At 38.7% G+C, this 17,377-nt stretch overlaps 1 protein-coding gene and 1 long non-coding RNA gene across 2 annotated transcripts in view; one reads left to right on the top strand and one right to left on the bottom strand.

The window, feature by feature from the left end:
• LOC122808987 overlaps positions 1 to 17,377 on the bottom strand; it is a 340,711-nt gene that overhangs the window by 182,863 nt on the left and 140,471 nt on the right. The window lies entirely within an intron of this gene.
• The window catches only part of RIT1 (Ras like without CAAX 1), a gene marked incomplete in the record, with an annotated part of 544,284 nt that continues 542,832 nt past the window's right edge, over positions 15,926 to 17,377 (top strand). The window contains 1 exon segment of the mRNA XM_044080155.1: positions 15,926 to 16,058.

Genomic DNA, 17,377 nt, shown 5'->3' with positions numbered 1-17,377 from the left:
GCTCTAAGAGGTTGAGAGGTATGGTCATACATGCCTACACATCCATTTCATACAGGCCTCCCAACATCTTCTCTCAAACATCCAGTAATGATGTCATCCACTATAAATTGTCCAGGAGCAATGTAAAAGTCAGACTTGTGCTGTGGTGATTGGGTTAAGTACTGAGGCTTCTAGCTGGTATAACTAGGTAGATTGAGATTCTAATCTCACTGCAGTCAGTGATTTGAGCCTGTCCACAAAGGACAGGTGTTGGATGCCATGGGTTCTCTTTGTGAGGTATTTCTGTGGCCTTTCCAGTTGGTGCAGGTGTTTGGAGAGGTACATACCAAATGGAGCATTGTACTCAATTATTGGCCTAATGAGGAAGGAGTACAGAGAGGTAATAACCTCCTTTTTTCTGGATGCAGTTCCTTTACTTATGAGATGAACCATGTAAAAGGCTTTTCTGACCACTGCCTCTACATGATGATCAAATGTGAGATTGTTGTCAATCTGTGTACCCAGGTCTCTCACCACAGGTTGTGTGCTTAGCGGGTTGCCGTTGATGTGGTAAACAGTAGGGGCTGTGTTTTTGCCAAATGGTATGATAATACATTTTTTTACGTTTAACTGAAGGTCATGAGTTTGGAACTAGTCATTTTTTGCTGTGAGACCCTCTTGTAGTATGTTAACATCATTTGAGGAGTCAATGGCAGCACCCAACTTAGAGTCATCCGCAAACTTGATCAGCCACAGGGCTTTTGTCTTTGCCTGGACCTCTGAGAAGTAGATGGCAAACAGTAGGGGTCCCAGGACAGATACCTGGGAAACACGACTAGTTACAGGTCTACTGTCAGAGGTAGAGGCACCTATTTTGACCTTGTGGGTCCTATCGGTAAGTCAGTTGGCCACCCACCTGATGAGATAGGGATTTATGCCAAGTTGTGTTAGCTTTTTGATGATGCCCAAGTGGGGGAGTGTGTCAAAGGCTTTGACCAAGTCAAGGTAAGCTGTATGTACTGAAATAAATCAACATAAATTTATACTGATTACATGGACACATAAGTCTTGTTTCATCCACATGTTGTAATGCTGTGATATACACAAAAATATCACATGTCTTGATTCATTTACAACCTTGTGGAATTCACTGCATGCATAATTGTGCTGCTGTTCCCAAGGATTACTGAGGCGGTCAACAGCACCATTGTGTGACTATCAGCATTTGTGTCAGTTAATGGTCTGCATGAGCCAGAACCAATTCATTTGTTATGTATCCTTATATGGTATTAGACCACACAAACCCAGCTTTCCAATGAAAAACATGTACACATGTTGTGCAGTTGATGTAATTATGTGACATTGGTACAGTTGTATGACTGTGTGAACAGTACCACTGCATGTGAAGCATAACCAAGGTTGTAATTGGAGTTGTTGTCACAAATTATTTATTTAAATAAGTGTGAAATGTTAAGGGAAATACACAATTAAGCAAACAGCTGTTTGTGGATGATACCAGCCATACTCAACCAAAGAAAATAGACAATCTGCTGGCTGATGTTTGTCTCACACTTCATCCCCCTGCCAAAACTGACCATCATCAGCCAAAGTATACATGCAAACATTACTCAGTTTATTTTCTCAGGAGAGCAGCTCATTTGTGTGCTCTCTAAGGCTAAAAACATAGACTCAATAGGCCCTGACATCTCATGTTGCCTATACCATGACTTAAAACCTGACCTAACAGACACAGTTGGATCCCTAGCTAAACACAGCTTTCAGATAGCCTATGTTCTTGTAGAAGGGTTCACAGCAACAATCACTCTTCTGAGCAAGGGGGGACCATCACCTGATGCATGGACTTAATAGACAGATAATCTTGACTCTCCTCGTCTGTGAGGCAGACCAACAACTCATCATGGACATTATCAAAAAAGGACACAGGTAATCTCCCGGCTGCGTACCAAACCCATGTTTTATTTGTTAAGGCTACATCATGTCTCTTAAATCTGTTTTACATCTTCAAGAAGGTAACCTAGGGCATGCATGATGAAAAGACTGTCATCTGACATACCTGACTTGACCAAGGCATTTGACAGAAATCCACACTCACATAGTACAGAGAAATTGTCTCAAGTAGGCATCAACACCTATGTTACCATGTGAATAGACAAATGGATCACATACAAGACACATAATATTAAAGTGTGTGAAGTCACCTCTATTTAGAGTCCAGTGACCAGGTCCATAACTCAGGGTTCTGTACTAGGCTCTTTCCTGTTCAGTATTTAAGTCTCATAAGTCAAGACAAACTTATGCATCCTTTTTCTAACCAGCTTTGTGGATGACTGCAAATTCTGGACAATCATTTAATCCAAGAATGCTATTGATATACTGAAAAACATATTAACACACACAAAGGATTATTGTCAGGGCCCTGGAGACATATTAGATGAACAAAAATCAAAATTAGTTCCTTTATGAAAGCAAATACTCAAACTAATTACAATATAGACAGCACACACCTATGAGCAGACCAGGTGGTACATGGCCTGAGTACTCAGGTAGATAGTAAGCAAAACTTCCACTTGAATGTGCCCACATTGGTGACAAATCCAGGGAAGAAATAGCCAGGGAATTGTTATGGCTAGGCTTATACAGGCCCTAGGGCTGATAGCCTATTACCAACCTATGAACCTATGTATGTAGCACAACTCCTGAGTATGGAAAGGCCACTCACATCAAATGACATTATAGTACCGTTGTTCTCAGCCCTCATTCACGCCAATAACTGAGTACAGTGCACGCTTATGCATGTACCTCACCACATATCTTCCAGGGATGATTTACTCAAGTGTATCACTTTTGCAAAGTGAGCTCCCACACATCTTAATGGCCATACATAAGTATTTTTTGTGATGCATAACCATTAGGAGTTGACAATGCAGACTTCCCTTCAATGTGTTATACAAAATGCATGTGTGATAAGTCTTCCTGTGATGCACCCAGTAAATACATAGCTCGTTGACAACAGCGATGGCATGGGTTACATTTTTGCAAGCGTGGATTGTGGCATATATATGTCATGTAAACCTCTCAACTAGCCAGGATTGCTTGTAATTTAAACTACAGGTGAAACAGTGTCCCTCTTAACATATCCAAAAAGTGGCAATTTTTGAGGAAATAGATTACTTATAGATCACTGTCAAATCATTATAATTGTACAAATGTGTTCATGCAGAACAGATGTAATAACTCACAATAACATAGTTTATGTCACTGATACAATTAATGGTGGTATTAATCTGATATTGTCCATGAGTGTGCGTGCTTCTGTCTACTGTTGTCCATGTCTGTTGTTGTACTGACTGAGACCTATGCTGACATTACATTCATATTCAAGCAACTCATTTTGCACATCTTCACAATGTGCACATAATGCCTATTGTATATACCGTCCTTGATGAATGTCCTCTCTAGTGATCATGGCAGGGTGTTTATATCACAGCCAGTCATCTCTACTGATATGTGACCTTGTGTGACAGTCACATAATATACAATAACTGTGTGATGATATGAATATACTCATACAGGAGGTATAAACAGCAGTATGTGCTGTATTATGTACATATGTGATTACTATTCATGCTGCAACTGTGTCTTTGGGGTGTATGTACATTGACATCTCCTTATCTGGTGTACATTACCATGTTTCACTTGTCCTCTTTGTGATGACCCCACTAAAACTTGGGGCAGTAACTAAGGACCCTCAATCCTCACCACTCTCTCTGGTAAGGGAGCAATGATAGAAAGCAGGGACAGAAATACATAATTTCCCCTAAGAGTACACTGGGAACAGGCTCCAATCTTGAGACTGAACTATATGCTTCACTCCAGGTCCCCAAACAAATCTTCATACTAACCACTGCAGAGCACTGTGTCCCAGTTCTAGGTATTTGATATACTCACTCTTAAATATTTGATATTCACACATACACACACTCTTGGGAAAGACTGGGACATATTTACCTGCTATATCCTCTCCCAAATTACAAGGTAATGGCTGTCACCAGTCAAATACCACAATATCCTTCAAAAGGGGTGTTCAATTATATTGAGTAAAATAAATATTGATATGAATGGTAGCATGTAATCCAAGCAGTAAGGCTTTTTGGAGTGGCCCTGGTGTTATCACAGGAGGAAGCTACTACATGATAGAGCAAAATCCCAAAAAGGGAAGGCATCTCTGATCAGTATTAGCAAAAAACTAAGGGCACTCATAAAATCGTCAAAGGCCAGCTTTGAGAGAAAAATTGCACAGGACACTAAGGATAATCACAAGGCTTTCTTTAGTTATGTTAGGAACCTGGGTGGGAATTCCCAGATATGCTCAGAATTAGTCCAAAATGACAAAAAATACACCGAACCCACAGACATTGCCAACATCCTAGCTGACAGGTTCAGCGCAAACTTCTTCCCCCCTCCCCACCAAAAGGGCAAATATCTATCCCAGCAGAATGCTGCCCCCCTGACATCTCAGATGCTCAGGTGGGAGCTGCCCTCTCCAAAGCAAAAAACACAGCATCAATGGGACCAGACGGTGTGCCAGGCTGCGTCCTACATGAACTCCAAGAAGAGCTAAACCCAAACATAAAACTACTGTTCAGTCACAGCCTTACTACAGGATATGTACACAAAGAGTGGCGTACAGCAACAGTGGTCCCTCTCCACAAAGGTGGTGCCTCAATGGACCCTGGAAACTATCGTCCCATAAGTCTGACTAGCTTGGTCTGCAAAGCTATGGAAAGGATCATCATGGACCTCATAAATAAAGATATTGGGGACCTACAGACACTGGATCCTACCCAGTTCGGCTTTGTTAAAGGCAGATCCTGCCTCTTAAACCTGGTTGACTTCTTTGAAACAGTCACCAAGGCCATTGACGAAGGGAAGGTGGTCCACACAGCCTATCTGGACCTCGCAAAAGCCTTCGATACAATACCCCACTCGGGCATTATAGATAAGCTCACCAGCTTAAATAAAAACCCCTATGTCACTAGATGGGTTGCAAACTGGCTCAAGGATAGAACCCACATGGTTAGAATTGCTGGACCCATGTCAGACTCCAAACCAGTTACAAGTGGCGTCCCACAAGGCTCAGTCCTGGGACCTCTCTTGTTTGGTATATATTTCTCGGAGGTACAGGCCAACACGGAAGGACTGTGGCTGACCAAGTTCGCAGATGACTGCAAACTGGGCGCCATAATCGACTCTCCAGCCGACACAAGCATCCTCCAAAAGGGCCTCATAGAAACAGACAACTGGTGCCAGAGCCATGGCCTCAAGCTAAACGCCAAAAGTGTATAGTCATCCCCTTTGGCAAAACAAAGTGCCCACAAATTACCACATAGGTGGTAATCCATTAAGTACAGAAGAAGTAATTAGGGACCTGGGGACCCAAGTTGATAGCAATCTCTCATTTGACAACCACGTGGCCAAAGTGGTTAGAAAAACATTTTATATAGCCCACCTAATCATGAAGGGATTCACATCTAGATTAGGGGAGGTCATCGTGCCTCTTTACTCATCTCTCATCAGGCCCATAATCGAGTACAATGCCCCTTTTGGGATGTACCTTACCAAACACCTGCAGCAACTGGAAAGACCCCAAAAGTACCTCACCAAGAGGATCAAAGGGCTCAAACAGATGCCATATGCTGCCCGGTTAAAGAAACTCCAGCTCTACTCAGTGGCATACCACCTGCTCAGAGGTGATCTGTGCCTGACGTATAAGGCCATGTCCAACCCGGAATTAAGGGACATGCTGCACCTCAGAAAATCCAAATCCCATCGAGCTACACGCTCGAGAGACTTGAACCTCAGCACTGAAATAAATAGGACATGCTGGAGGGACAGATTCATAACCCAGAGGCTCCCTTCACTCTGGAATAAAATCCCAGTCCAGGTTAGGCAGAGTCCCTCATTGATTCTCTTCAAGAGGAGTCTTGATGAGTGGATGGGAGATCATAGATTTACCCCGGGTATCACTTCTGTGTCACTGTTAGACAGAGGCACAGTATACTAACCTCGAAAAAGGGCATAGCAAAATTAATTTAAAATGGGTGGCGAAAGCCAAACATACTCTGGCTAGGCTTATAAATGCCCTAGGGCAGATAGCCTAGTATGAACCTATGAACCTATAGTAAGCATAAACATTCTCAGGTTACTAAAAGTACTTTCTAAAAAAACAGCCACAATAAAAGATAGTAAAATATTTAATAAATAAAATGATTTAAAGCATGTATACATTGAATAATTGATTCTAATAAACCACAGAGTTTCCCACATAGGAATTATGAAAACAACACTTTACGATAGATTTCACGCTGATTGTAGAAAAATTCTAACTATCTTACTGTAGTTCTCTAACTATCTAAAGATTAACTGTCCCTGTCTAATCTAATTAACTCAGCAAGGGAAGATGATACTCTTACTTCTACCAGGCAAGATAAGAACTTATGCCCACACTTCAGGCTGTTGACTGGTCCTCAGCGACTGGAATAACAAAACTCTGAGTGATAACGACTGATCTGGAAAACAACAACTAACAACTGAACAACTACTGAACAGCATCAACTACTCTTTAACTGAAACAGCAAGCAAAACTCGGCTACAGTGCTTATATAACCACCACAATATTCAAAAGCCTCTAAGCACTTGGAAAAAGACCAGAGGTCTTCGTGGGCTTTTTCCAAGTGCTTAGAGGCTTTTAAATACTCTTTAACCGACTCAGAACCTGCTTTTATAACATATTTTTTTAAGTCACACAAAGCTGTTATAAGAATTATACTCTCCCATAGCAGACTTTAAAAAGTAAACAAAACAGCTGCTGTGGAGATTCTATTCTTTCAGCTCTGGCACACAATGACATTGCATCTAGGTTAGCTGACTGGCATAACCTACATTCAGAATTCTTTTTTTGAAAAACATGTACATTTGGTCAGCCAGAAGAACACTGTTTGATTCAAACATTTTACATAAATCAAAGTAATAATAAAAAAAACATAAACTTATTTACAAAATTATAGTTATTCATGGCCAGCGTATATAACACATGACAATTTACAACTATTTACAAGTCTTCACAAAACTTCAGCCAATCATGCCAGCATAGATAATGATATCTAATATCCTCACACTCTTCACCTTTCTTCATACCTACCATTCATGTGTATGGCTCTTTACAATACACACACTTCTGCAGACTAATGTATTTATAATGCAGTCTATGTACCCCTGATGATCACCACCAAAACTTTTATTTCAGTTTGCCTAAAATATGCCTGTACTGTACTTTGCACTGACTAAACCTTCCTATAACATGCTAGAAATGTATTAATTTCATTAAATTACACACTGGTAGTTACTGTGGCTGTGCAATCTCACCGAAGAAGCTTGCTCTTAAGTAAACTTGTCTGCCTGTCTGAATGTGTTCATACTGGTTTACATGGTTTCCTGGTCGGCAAAACTGTTGCTAGCCACAAAACCCTCCTTGTATCTGTGTAAGCACAATGGGTGGCATGCATATGCAATTAGCACTGCTGCTCACCTCGCTAACAAGTAAACTCCATGTAGGCTTTGCATTAAGCCTATATGGAGTTTATTGAATCCCTGGGCATCTGTTTTTAACTCTAAAGTCCCAGCTTTGTATGGGATGAAACTTCTGAGCTTATTAAGGATTGAAATGTGATAAGTGTGAAGAAAATAACTAAATTAAGCCAATATCTGGGGACCTACTGGCTGCCAAAAGGCACGTGCTTCTCTCTACTCTGAGGTACATTTTAAAGGATTTTCTTACATCCCTTTCATCTAATGATGACCCGAACAAAGAAAAAAAATAAGGAAATAAATTCAGTCTTACTCTTCATCTTTGCCTTTTCCTGTGTCTTTCCAACACACCCCAACTGTCCAACAATGTACTATAATAACTGTGCAATAAATATGTCTATTAAGCATCTGGGGGCCACCAGGTCCAATAAACCATGGAGTTATGTGCATTTTAGATTGTTTCCACCTTTTAATCCAGTAATAGTCTGAATAAAAACATGATTAAGGAAATTAATTAAATTGTGTGTAACAAAACAGAAGTTCCCAATAAAACGAGAAGACAAAAGCTTGCAAGAATGCCTAAATCTTATCTGGACATAGTATTTGTCTTCCTACCATCTGCCAAATGGATACAGTTATATATTTGAAGTAGGTGCCATCAAAAATAAGTCTTTTCACCCCATACCTCTAAAATATAGCCACCTACTGTATACCACTTTGGTGTCGGACTGAGAAAAAACTGACACAACAAACAGAATACTTTAATGTCTGTGTGGCTACATATATACATATTTTAACCTGTTGCTGTCATACATACATAAACAACATGCACCATTTCTTCTGCCCCCCGATAGCCATCTGCATAAGCATCTGATGTCTGTAGATGAGAGAAGTGAAAAAGGTAATGATCACAGCAATGTATTCTAACTTATTGCCCTTAAATATCAGTGGTAAACATTACACTGCCCCTAGACAAGTTATAGTGACCCTCAGTGGTCTGAGAAGAAAGTTAAAGGACTACTGACATGACATCCCCTGTGTCCTCCCACAAACTACACTGACATTTTGTGTACATCTCTGAACAGGGCCAAGTTTAGACTAGATGGGGTCCAGGGTAGAGGCCACTACTAAGTTTCTGTCAAAATCCACTTAGCCAGAGGTGTGGGGACCACCAGACCACCAGAAACTCTGAAGGTCTAGGTATTGTGTGGTGGATTTTATGCCTCATGTTTGAAATCTAATGCCTTGCTATTTTTTTCTGCTGCTACATACATTATATACATGCCAGGATCAGTGGTATTATTTTCTACACAAACACACACACACACACACACACACACACACACACACACACACACACACACACACACACACACACACACACAGACACACACATATTTCTGCTAACACTGCCCCTGACAAGCCAGGTCCATCAAAAGAAGCACTAATTTTTTTGCATACATACTTACACTGCCTCTGAGATGCTAGTTCTATATTAAAATGCACAAAAGCAGACACCCAGACACACGTGCATACTCACAAATGAATACACAAGTACATACACACTATGCACGCTTCCCTACATGCAAATTGGAGGAAAAACTTATGTCATGTCTATGAGATGTTGGAAGAAACCAGAACACGTGACTAAACCAATAAAGAAAGGGCATGCAGACTCCACAAAAAATAAAACACAGCCAAGAACTCAACCACAGCCATGATCTGTAAGATGGCAAAGCTATTCACTGTGTGACTGTGCCAGTTATCAGGATTTTACCTTAATGCATATCCTGCTCCTATCAGATTACCAAAGATGGACTTTTATCATGTGCAATACTGATTTTTGTGAAGGCAAGTGAAATAAATGTTGTCCAATTTGTTACTCTTAAATGCAATGCAACCAACCACACAAGCATAAGCCACATCAATACTAGTTTTACACTGATTTCAGGAAATACAATACATTATGTGACAATACAGCCATGCTATATCAGATAGCAGCAGAGACAAACACAGATGGCCTCTTTATCCATTAATTGGGTACAGGGGTGGCCTCTGTACCCATTAATTACAGCCATGCTACTGACTTTGAGCACCACAGATGTCTAATTGTGGTGAAAAAATAATAATAATGGTCACAATGATGAAGTATTCCATCCTACTTCACATAAATGTACACTAGTCCTTAAAATTAGATTAGGAACTGTTTAAATTGATCAAACAAGAATGTTTGTTACTTTCATTAACAGACAGCTCCCACTCTTACCCAGTAGTTATAGACACTTTTGTACACACTTCAGACATTTGATTGTGATAAAAACAATGGCCATGTAATGCATTTCAGAGTTCTTTGACACAAACAGTAGCCACACAAATACACATTAAAATATTTCAGGTCTTTTCACACAAATCTCATTAATCAGCAACGTCAGAATAATGAGTGAACAGCAGCAGTTAATCATTTTCTTCCACAGACAGCCAGGCAATTTAACTAATTTGACTGTATACACTTCAGATGTCTGTCTTGTATAAAAATAAATAAATAAATCACTGTGTCAATGTATTGATGCAAGAATCAGGGATAAAGCCAAAACAGACCAAAAATATGTGGCAAATGAGGGACAGTTGAGAGCTAAGGTGAGGGGCCATGTAAAGAATGCATAGATGAGGAACATTCCTCAAAGTGGCTAGCCCCATACCTCTCTTTTTTGCTCAAGAATCAGACACAAAACCAAAAATAATGGGGGAACCATACCTCCCAGATGTACCTTGTTATGAAGAAGGTTCCTGATTCTGAGTCTTAGAAAATCTGTTCCATGTTGTTCCACACTAAAAGGGTTTGGTACACATTCATTGTCAGGATGTTTGAATGGATATCTGTGGTAAATAGTACTAAATAATAATGACTCATATTAATTCAGAAAAAAGCAAATCACTAAATTATGAACTTTCTAATTGAAGTCATTAGTAAGTTGTCCACATTTTGTCCATTTGTTCCGCAATGTGGGAGGTAGAGTTCCCCATTTTGCCTATTTGTTCCACATTGTGAGAGGTAGTGTTCCACATTTTGCCCATTTGTTTCACATTGTGAGAGGTAGTGTTCCACATTTTGCCTATTTGTTCCACATTGTCTGAGGTAGTGTTCCACATTTTGCCTATTTATTCCACATTGTGAGAAGTAGAGTTCCCCATTTTGCCTACCTGTTCCACATTGTGGGAGGTAGTGTTCCACATTTTGCCCATTTGTTCCACACTGTGAGAGGTAGAGTTCCCAATTTTGCCTATTTGTTCCACATAGAGGTAGTGTTCCACATTTTGCCCATTTGTCCCACATTATGAGAGGTAGTGTTCCACATTTTGCCCATTTGCTCTGCACTGTGAGATGTAAAGTTCCACATTTTGCCCATTTGTTCTGCATTGTGAGAGGCAGTGTTCCACATTTTGCCCATTTGTTCCGCATTGTGAGAGGTAGTGTTCCACATTTTGTCCATTTGTTCTGCATTGTGAGAGGTAGTGTTCCACATTTTGGAGATGGATTGTTGAGAGCTATAGGGAGAAAAAAGACTCTGACTCACTTACAGTCAGTCAATAATACCAGGCATCAGAGTTTCATACTACTTATTCAGAAAATGCATGTTGATCCAAACCTGTTGTCCTATTAACTTTCTTAAGTGAATTAGAGTAATACTTAAAAATTGTATTTGACTGTGGGCCTTTATCCTGCAGTAACTGTGACACTGTACCTGCCTACTGAGCAAAGAAGTTGGTGTGATAGTCTGACTCTATCCAACTACTCTGGTGCTGGATAATTTAGAAATTGATAGTGCAAATTCTTCTCCTGTCTGTGAGTTCACATTATTTTTGCAATGAATTTCAGTGATGATGTCCTGACTTAGTCTCCACTGAACAGGATGTGCCATATGCATCTATCTAAATGGCATTTAGCCTGACAATAAGCCCAATAATGAGCATGCCCATGTGCACAAACACACACGCGCGCACACACACACACACACACACACACACACACACACACACACACACACACATACACACACACACACACACACACACACACACACCACTGATTGCCACATGTAGTGCTATCATCCCTGTCCTTTCCCTTGAATTTGGATCCTCAGTATCATACCTCAGATAAGACTTTGCCTTGTTTTACATATTTACATGTTGAGTTAAAATGTTTTTGTCATCAGAAATAATACCTAAATCATTCTTTACTGCAGCTCATGCCACATTTGCTCCTATTAGGCAATATGTATTATTATTTACATCAAAAGGCATGATTCTAAACTTTTGAAGTGAATGCTTTTATCAGCCAGTCTACTGATATTATAACAAGATTGTTACAGACTCTTTAGCTGTGACCTCTCTAGCCACGATACAATGCATATTTAAAGCTTATTAAAGTAAAACATGATGAGGCAATGTTCATGTTGTTGGAGGGTTGTGACATCACACCCTATTATTAGCACTTGTAAATGTCAAAGACATAATATAAGAAAATGGCACAAGAGTCACAACTGGCAAAAATATGTGAAGTTTACCAAAAATGTCAGAAGTAAAGAAGGTAGTCTCCAGATTACTTATTGTATTTTATTTTTCCAGTAATGACTGATATGGTTTTAATTATCACAAACCAGAAACTTGTGGGAACAGTTGGGGAATAAATACAGGCCAGAAGCAGTCCATAATATGGTTTAAATTATAATTGAAGAAGACCATACAAAGGCCATTAAAAGTTATTGAATGCCACTTGGTTGATTAAATATATATTGACATCTTTTTGGGAGATTAAAGTTAGGTGAAAATGTTTTCAACTAGTAGGTATCTTCCAAAATGATGTCAGTGCCTAATCCACCAGTCAAGAGTCAAATAACATAACATTTTAACAACAGTAGATGGTTTTATAACAACCTACTTATTTTTGGAAACCTAAAATCTAGAGTCTTCCTCCTTTCTTCCGTCCTTATTTCTGGTTACTTTGTACCAAGCAGTGCAAATTATTATGATGAAATAACCTGTCCTAACAAGTGCATTTTTTGATATTGAACCACAGTAAATAGAATCTAGATCTTATACTTTGTTCTGAAGGTTGAGTCTATTAATTTGGTCTCAAATAAAAAGAATAACAGTGAATGATCAGTCATCTTACAGTGCACTAAGTAACCTGGTTGAAACAATGCCTGCAAAATGTTTCTGAAGTAAATCACCTGAGATACTTTTGTTTGCACAGAGAAGTGGGCAACACAGTGCTTCATTGGTTTTCTGCCATATGGTTTCTAGGTTCAGTCCTGAACTTTGGGCATTTTTTGGGAAGAGTGTGTATGTTCTCCCTGTGAATGTATGGGTTTCCACTGACTATTCCAATTTTCCTTCAAAAACATGCTGGGGGATTGGGTATTTAAAACTGTCCAAGTAGATTACATAGAGCCCAGGTCATGACTGAAAATGGTCAAAGACAGGACAATTCACATACCCAGTTAACAGATTGAAATACAAACACAATGTGAGTGCTCCTATAACATTAGCCTCTGTGTATACTATATCTTTTCTATTTGTTCAATATATGTTTTGCACAAGATCATATAAACCTCTACATAAGGAAGATTGTAGTTTCAAATAAAAAGAAAATCACCATTCTAAATAATCACACCAGTCTGTATGGTTGTGTATTTTATATTGTGTGTGTGCATACAATATATGTATGTATGTGTGTGTGTCTATATATATATATATATATATATATATATATATATATATATATATATATATATATATGTGTGTGTGTGTGTGTGTGTGTGTGTGTGGGTCGCCTTCACATGGTCAACTTTTCATAAAGTTGCACAGTGCAGAATGGGAAAATTTCCCACTTCCAGACTGTAGTGCGATTTCAGAGTTGGTATATTAAAGTTACTGGGGGTGTAGGGGGCGGACCCCCCACAGGGAGTGCAGGGGGCGGAGCCCCCCCTGCTAACAGTTTAAGGTAAGTGTTTGTTGTGTTTTTATGTTTATTTTACATGGTCGGCAATCTGAAAGTCGATCATATGGTCTCGGCCATATGAAAGTCGACTTTCTGAAATGTCGACCATGTAAAGTAGACCCATATATGTACATGTGTATATATATATATATATATATATATATATATATATATATATATATATATCTGCATACAAATAACGTATTTGTACATGTGTGTGTGTGTGTGTGTGTGTGTGTGTGTGTGTGTGTGTGTGTGTGTGTGTGTCTGTGCTTCTACCTAATCACACGCACACACACACACACACACACACACACACACACACACACACGCACCTAAAGGGTAAGAATGCAGTTGAGAACTCAGATTTATTTATTTCATTCTGTGGACAAAGTAGATCCCACTAAGCCTGTGCTTTTTTTTTTTTTTGCTAGAGAAAACCCATTGGGGTATTTAAGACACAAGGGAAACTTTTGCATAGATAACTGACAAAGGTCTAAGAACCACCTAAAGTTTAGGTGGTCTAAAGTACCAAAAATCAGGCAAATGGATATTTGGTTCAATGTCTCATCTGAGGAATAGCATCTCACAAATGTAGCAACCCCCCCCCCCCAAGCTTCACCAAATGTCAGTTCTGGTATATGAATCCAGACACCTGATGTAGGGCTAGAACTTAGGGACCTTTGATTTTCCTGGCATCAAAGATGACAACTGAGTACTGATGAATTACTAACACAGTAACTGTCATCAGAAATGTATGAATGAGCAGACTATGTAAATGTGTTACAAATAAGCTTAGTCTTGCACTTAACAAGTTTGATTCCCTCAACTTCCATGGGTATATATGTAGGCCAAAGCTTCTCTCTCACATCCTTGAAAATAATTTACTGTGTTTTGCCTGTTTAACAATAGATTACAATGCATTTACAAGTATTACTCACTAATTATCTTCTGTCTGGCCCTAAAAATTAATGTCACACTCCAACAAGACCATAAATAAAACTAAAGGGAAAACTCATTAATTCGGTAATTATATATTAATTACATACCCTTGTTATTACATACAGATGATGTATTAACATTTTTAATAATTTCTGTTTATCCTCTTATCCTGACTTGCTTACTGGAAAACATGTAAGACACAGCTGTTTTCTCTATAATAGAGGAAAACCTAGATACTCGCTAAAGCACAAAGCTGGAGTCAAAGTGTCTTTCTGTATCTAGGCACATGGTGAACACAGAACAGCCAACATCCTGAAGTACCTTATTGTACTTAAAATGGCAGCAGTAATGACATCAGATGCTGAAAATTGGTATGTGTAGTGTAATATTTATTTAATTGAAGATCAGGGATTTTTTTAATAAAAAGAAAATAGTCTGTTATTACTTGGTTTAGGATGCTAGGAAAATGTGGCTTAAAAGCAGATGCTACTCTGTTTTTCTCAAGAGAATTATGAGAACAATAAGGGGGCTAAACATATAGATTTGCTTAAACGTTCTCAGTAAAGGACTGAAGAAAAATATTCTTGCTGTTTACATCCATTTAGTGGTTTATCATAGTATTTGTAGATAGTCCATTTTCAGGCATACTCATTTGTGGTGCCTGTCTGCTATAATTTGACACACATATTTATGGTCTAGCCTTAGCGTAACAGATGCAGACATGTGAGCCTGTGACAAAAAAAAATATTGCTACATGCTTAAGACAGTGATGGTTTTCCTTTCCTTACCAAACAAGAAAATGGCACACCTATCAATCAAGACAATGTTACTCTGAGCATCTGTAACTGTTGTTTTCCAAATTATCTAGCTAGTGTATATCACCAAACTAGGTAATGTAATGACTTGTTTGGTGATTTTCAGATTAAAATCTTCCCAGACATTCAATAGATTTGTGTTAAATGGGGTGTGTGCACTTTCAGAGATCAACTCCCTCAGTTCATTGTGTTTCATTATGGTTGGGTGTGTACATTCAGAGTTTCAGGCCTAGACCTATTCTTAGGTACTTAGCTGTTCCTTGTGTCTGACAGCTAGAACTAACCTGTTAAGTACTATTGCTTCAAAATAAATTCACATCTTGATTATAAACTCTGAAATTCAATGGCAGTATGTAAGAAAAAGTGCACAGAGATAAAGAACACTGCTGCAACAATTAGCTCAAACAAATCAGAAAAGTATTGCCCAATTGTAAACAAAGAGCAAAACTCTTCTCATATTCATTTGGAAATAACCCTGGGTGTGAAGACTGTAAAACATTTCCTAGACATGTGACTCAGTTGTGTCTGGGATCTATAGAAACTAGGCTTGAAAAGTATAGCATTAAGGCCCAGCAGAAAAACAGAGAAAACAAGAGTTTGCCCGCCTTCTATTTACTGCTGGCAGAAAAGACAGACTGTAAGAGAAACTGAAGTGAAACTCACAAATGTTATATATTTCGCTCTCTCAAGGTATAAGGATTTCTTTAGAACAGGTAAAAGTTTTGTTTTCTCTTTGTCCTCTGATTTGCCGATAGTAGCTTCTGAAACTATGTACTGTTATCTGTATTACTGTGGACATTTCTGAGGAGTTTTGAACAGGGCCTGCTTTGTATGTTTCCTTCAATAGCAATGCCGTATTCAAAATGCAAAACTGGTCTTGAGTCGTGTGTTTCCAGCAACTTTATAACAGAAACAACTTTGTTATCGAGCTTCGTGTCTTAACTCATTTTGCAGTACATCTAACAATGAATTATCCAGTCTGTTGAAAAGCAACTGAAATCATGTTTTCTCTAAGCTTCTTTTCAGTTAGCAGTTTTTAAATGGTAGCTACTAAGGCAACAGGCTTACTTACTGTTCACTGGTTAATATTTCTGGTAAATATATTTGGTTAAATTATCTGGAGTTTAATTTACAGGCTTCAGAGAATGTATACATGCATTTAAAGAAACATATATCCACACCATGAAACAGACACATTGTTTCAAAAGGCAAGTCTTGAAATGCATTTTCAGCACTTTCATTAAAAGGGGAAGGACTTCTCGAAGCGAAAATGTGTGCTGACTTTTAAGATTACAAGTATTTGATCATAAACTGGGAGGAGGATTCTGTTGGTGGTATCTTTAAGTATTATAGAAAAGATTGATTTTTTGTGGTAATTGGCTTATCAAGAAGCATGCATGATGTAAATTTTAACCTGTCTGTGGGCAGGTATGGTTTGTTTCACAGACTGATGTGAGATTGTTATTGATAATTCACAGTGTGAGGCCTCCGTGGGAAACTTTTCAGGTATGGAGACTGATGTTGGGGCTCATAAAAGTCTCCTTTGAAGTTGGAGGTGATAGGTACCAAAACTGTTACCACAAAACTGAGGCTAAATTAGGATTACAGACTTGACTGTAATTTGTAGCTAAATTATTGATGACTGAAAGTGTAGTTATTATTGATGTTGTTGTCAAGGGACTGATATTGTCATTATGGGAATTTATTTTATTTTATCCTGTCTGTCTATCTTACATGCATGCATTTTATTTTCTGAAAAGAAGCAGCCCACTGAGATGTAGTCCAGGACCAGAACCACTTGTGTTGAATTAAATTGCAAAAGATACAAGCAGATGTAGCACTTGTACAAATGTAAAGAAGAGCACAGTACCAAGGTACAAAATGAGTATAATGAAAATTAACGGTATATTGCAAATTAACATAACAGGGAAGTTAGCCATTTATTTAAGTTAGAGGAATGGAGTCCAGATTGTGACCCAGGAAACCTGAGTTAATTTAACAGACCCATTCCCTGAAAAGTTTTCTATGAAGG

The sequence above is a fragment of the Protopterus annectens genome, chromosome 8.part0, assembly GCF_019279795.1.
Source record: "Protopterus annectens isolate FY-2018-M chromosome 8.part0, PAN1.0, whole genome shotgun sequence".
NCBI lineage: Eukaryota > Metazoa > Chordata > Ceratodontiformes > Protopteridae > Protopterus > Protopterus annectens.
This window is presented reverse-complemented; position numbering and strand designations above follow the sequence as displayed.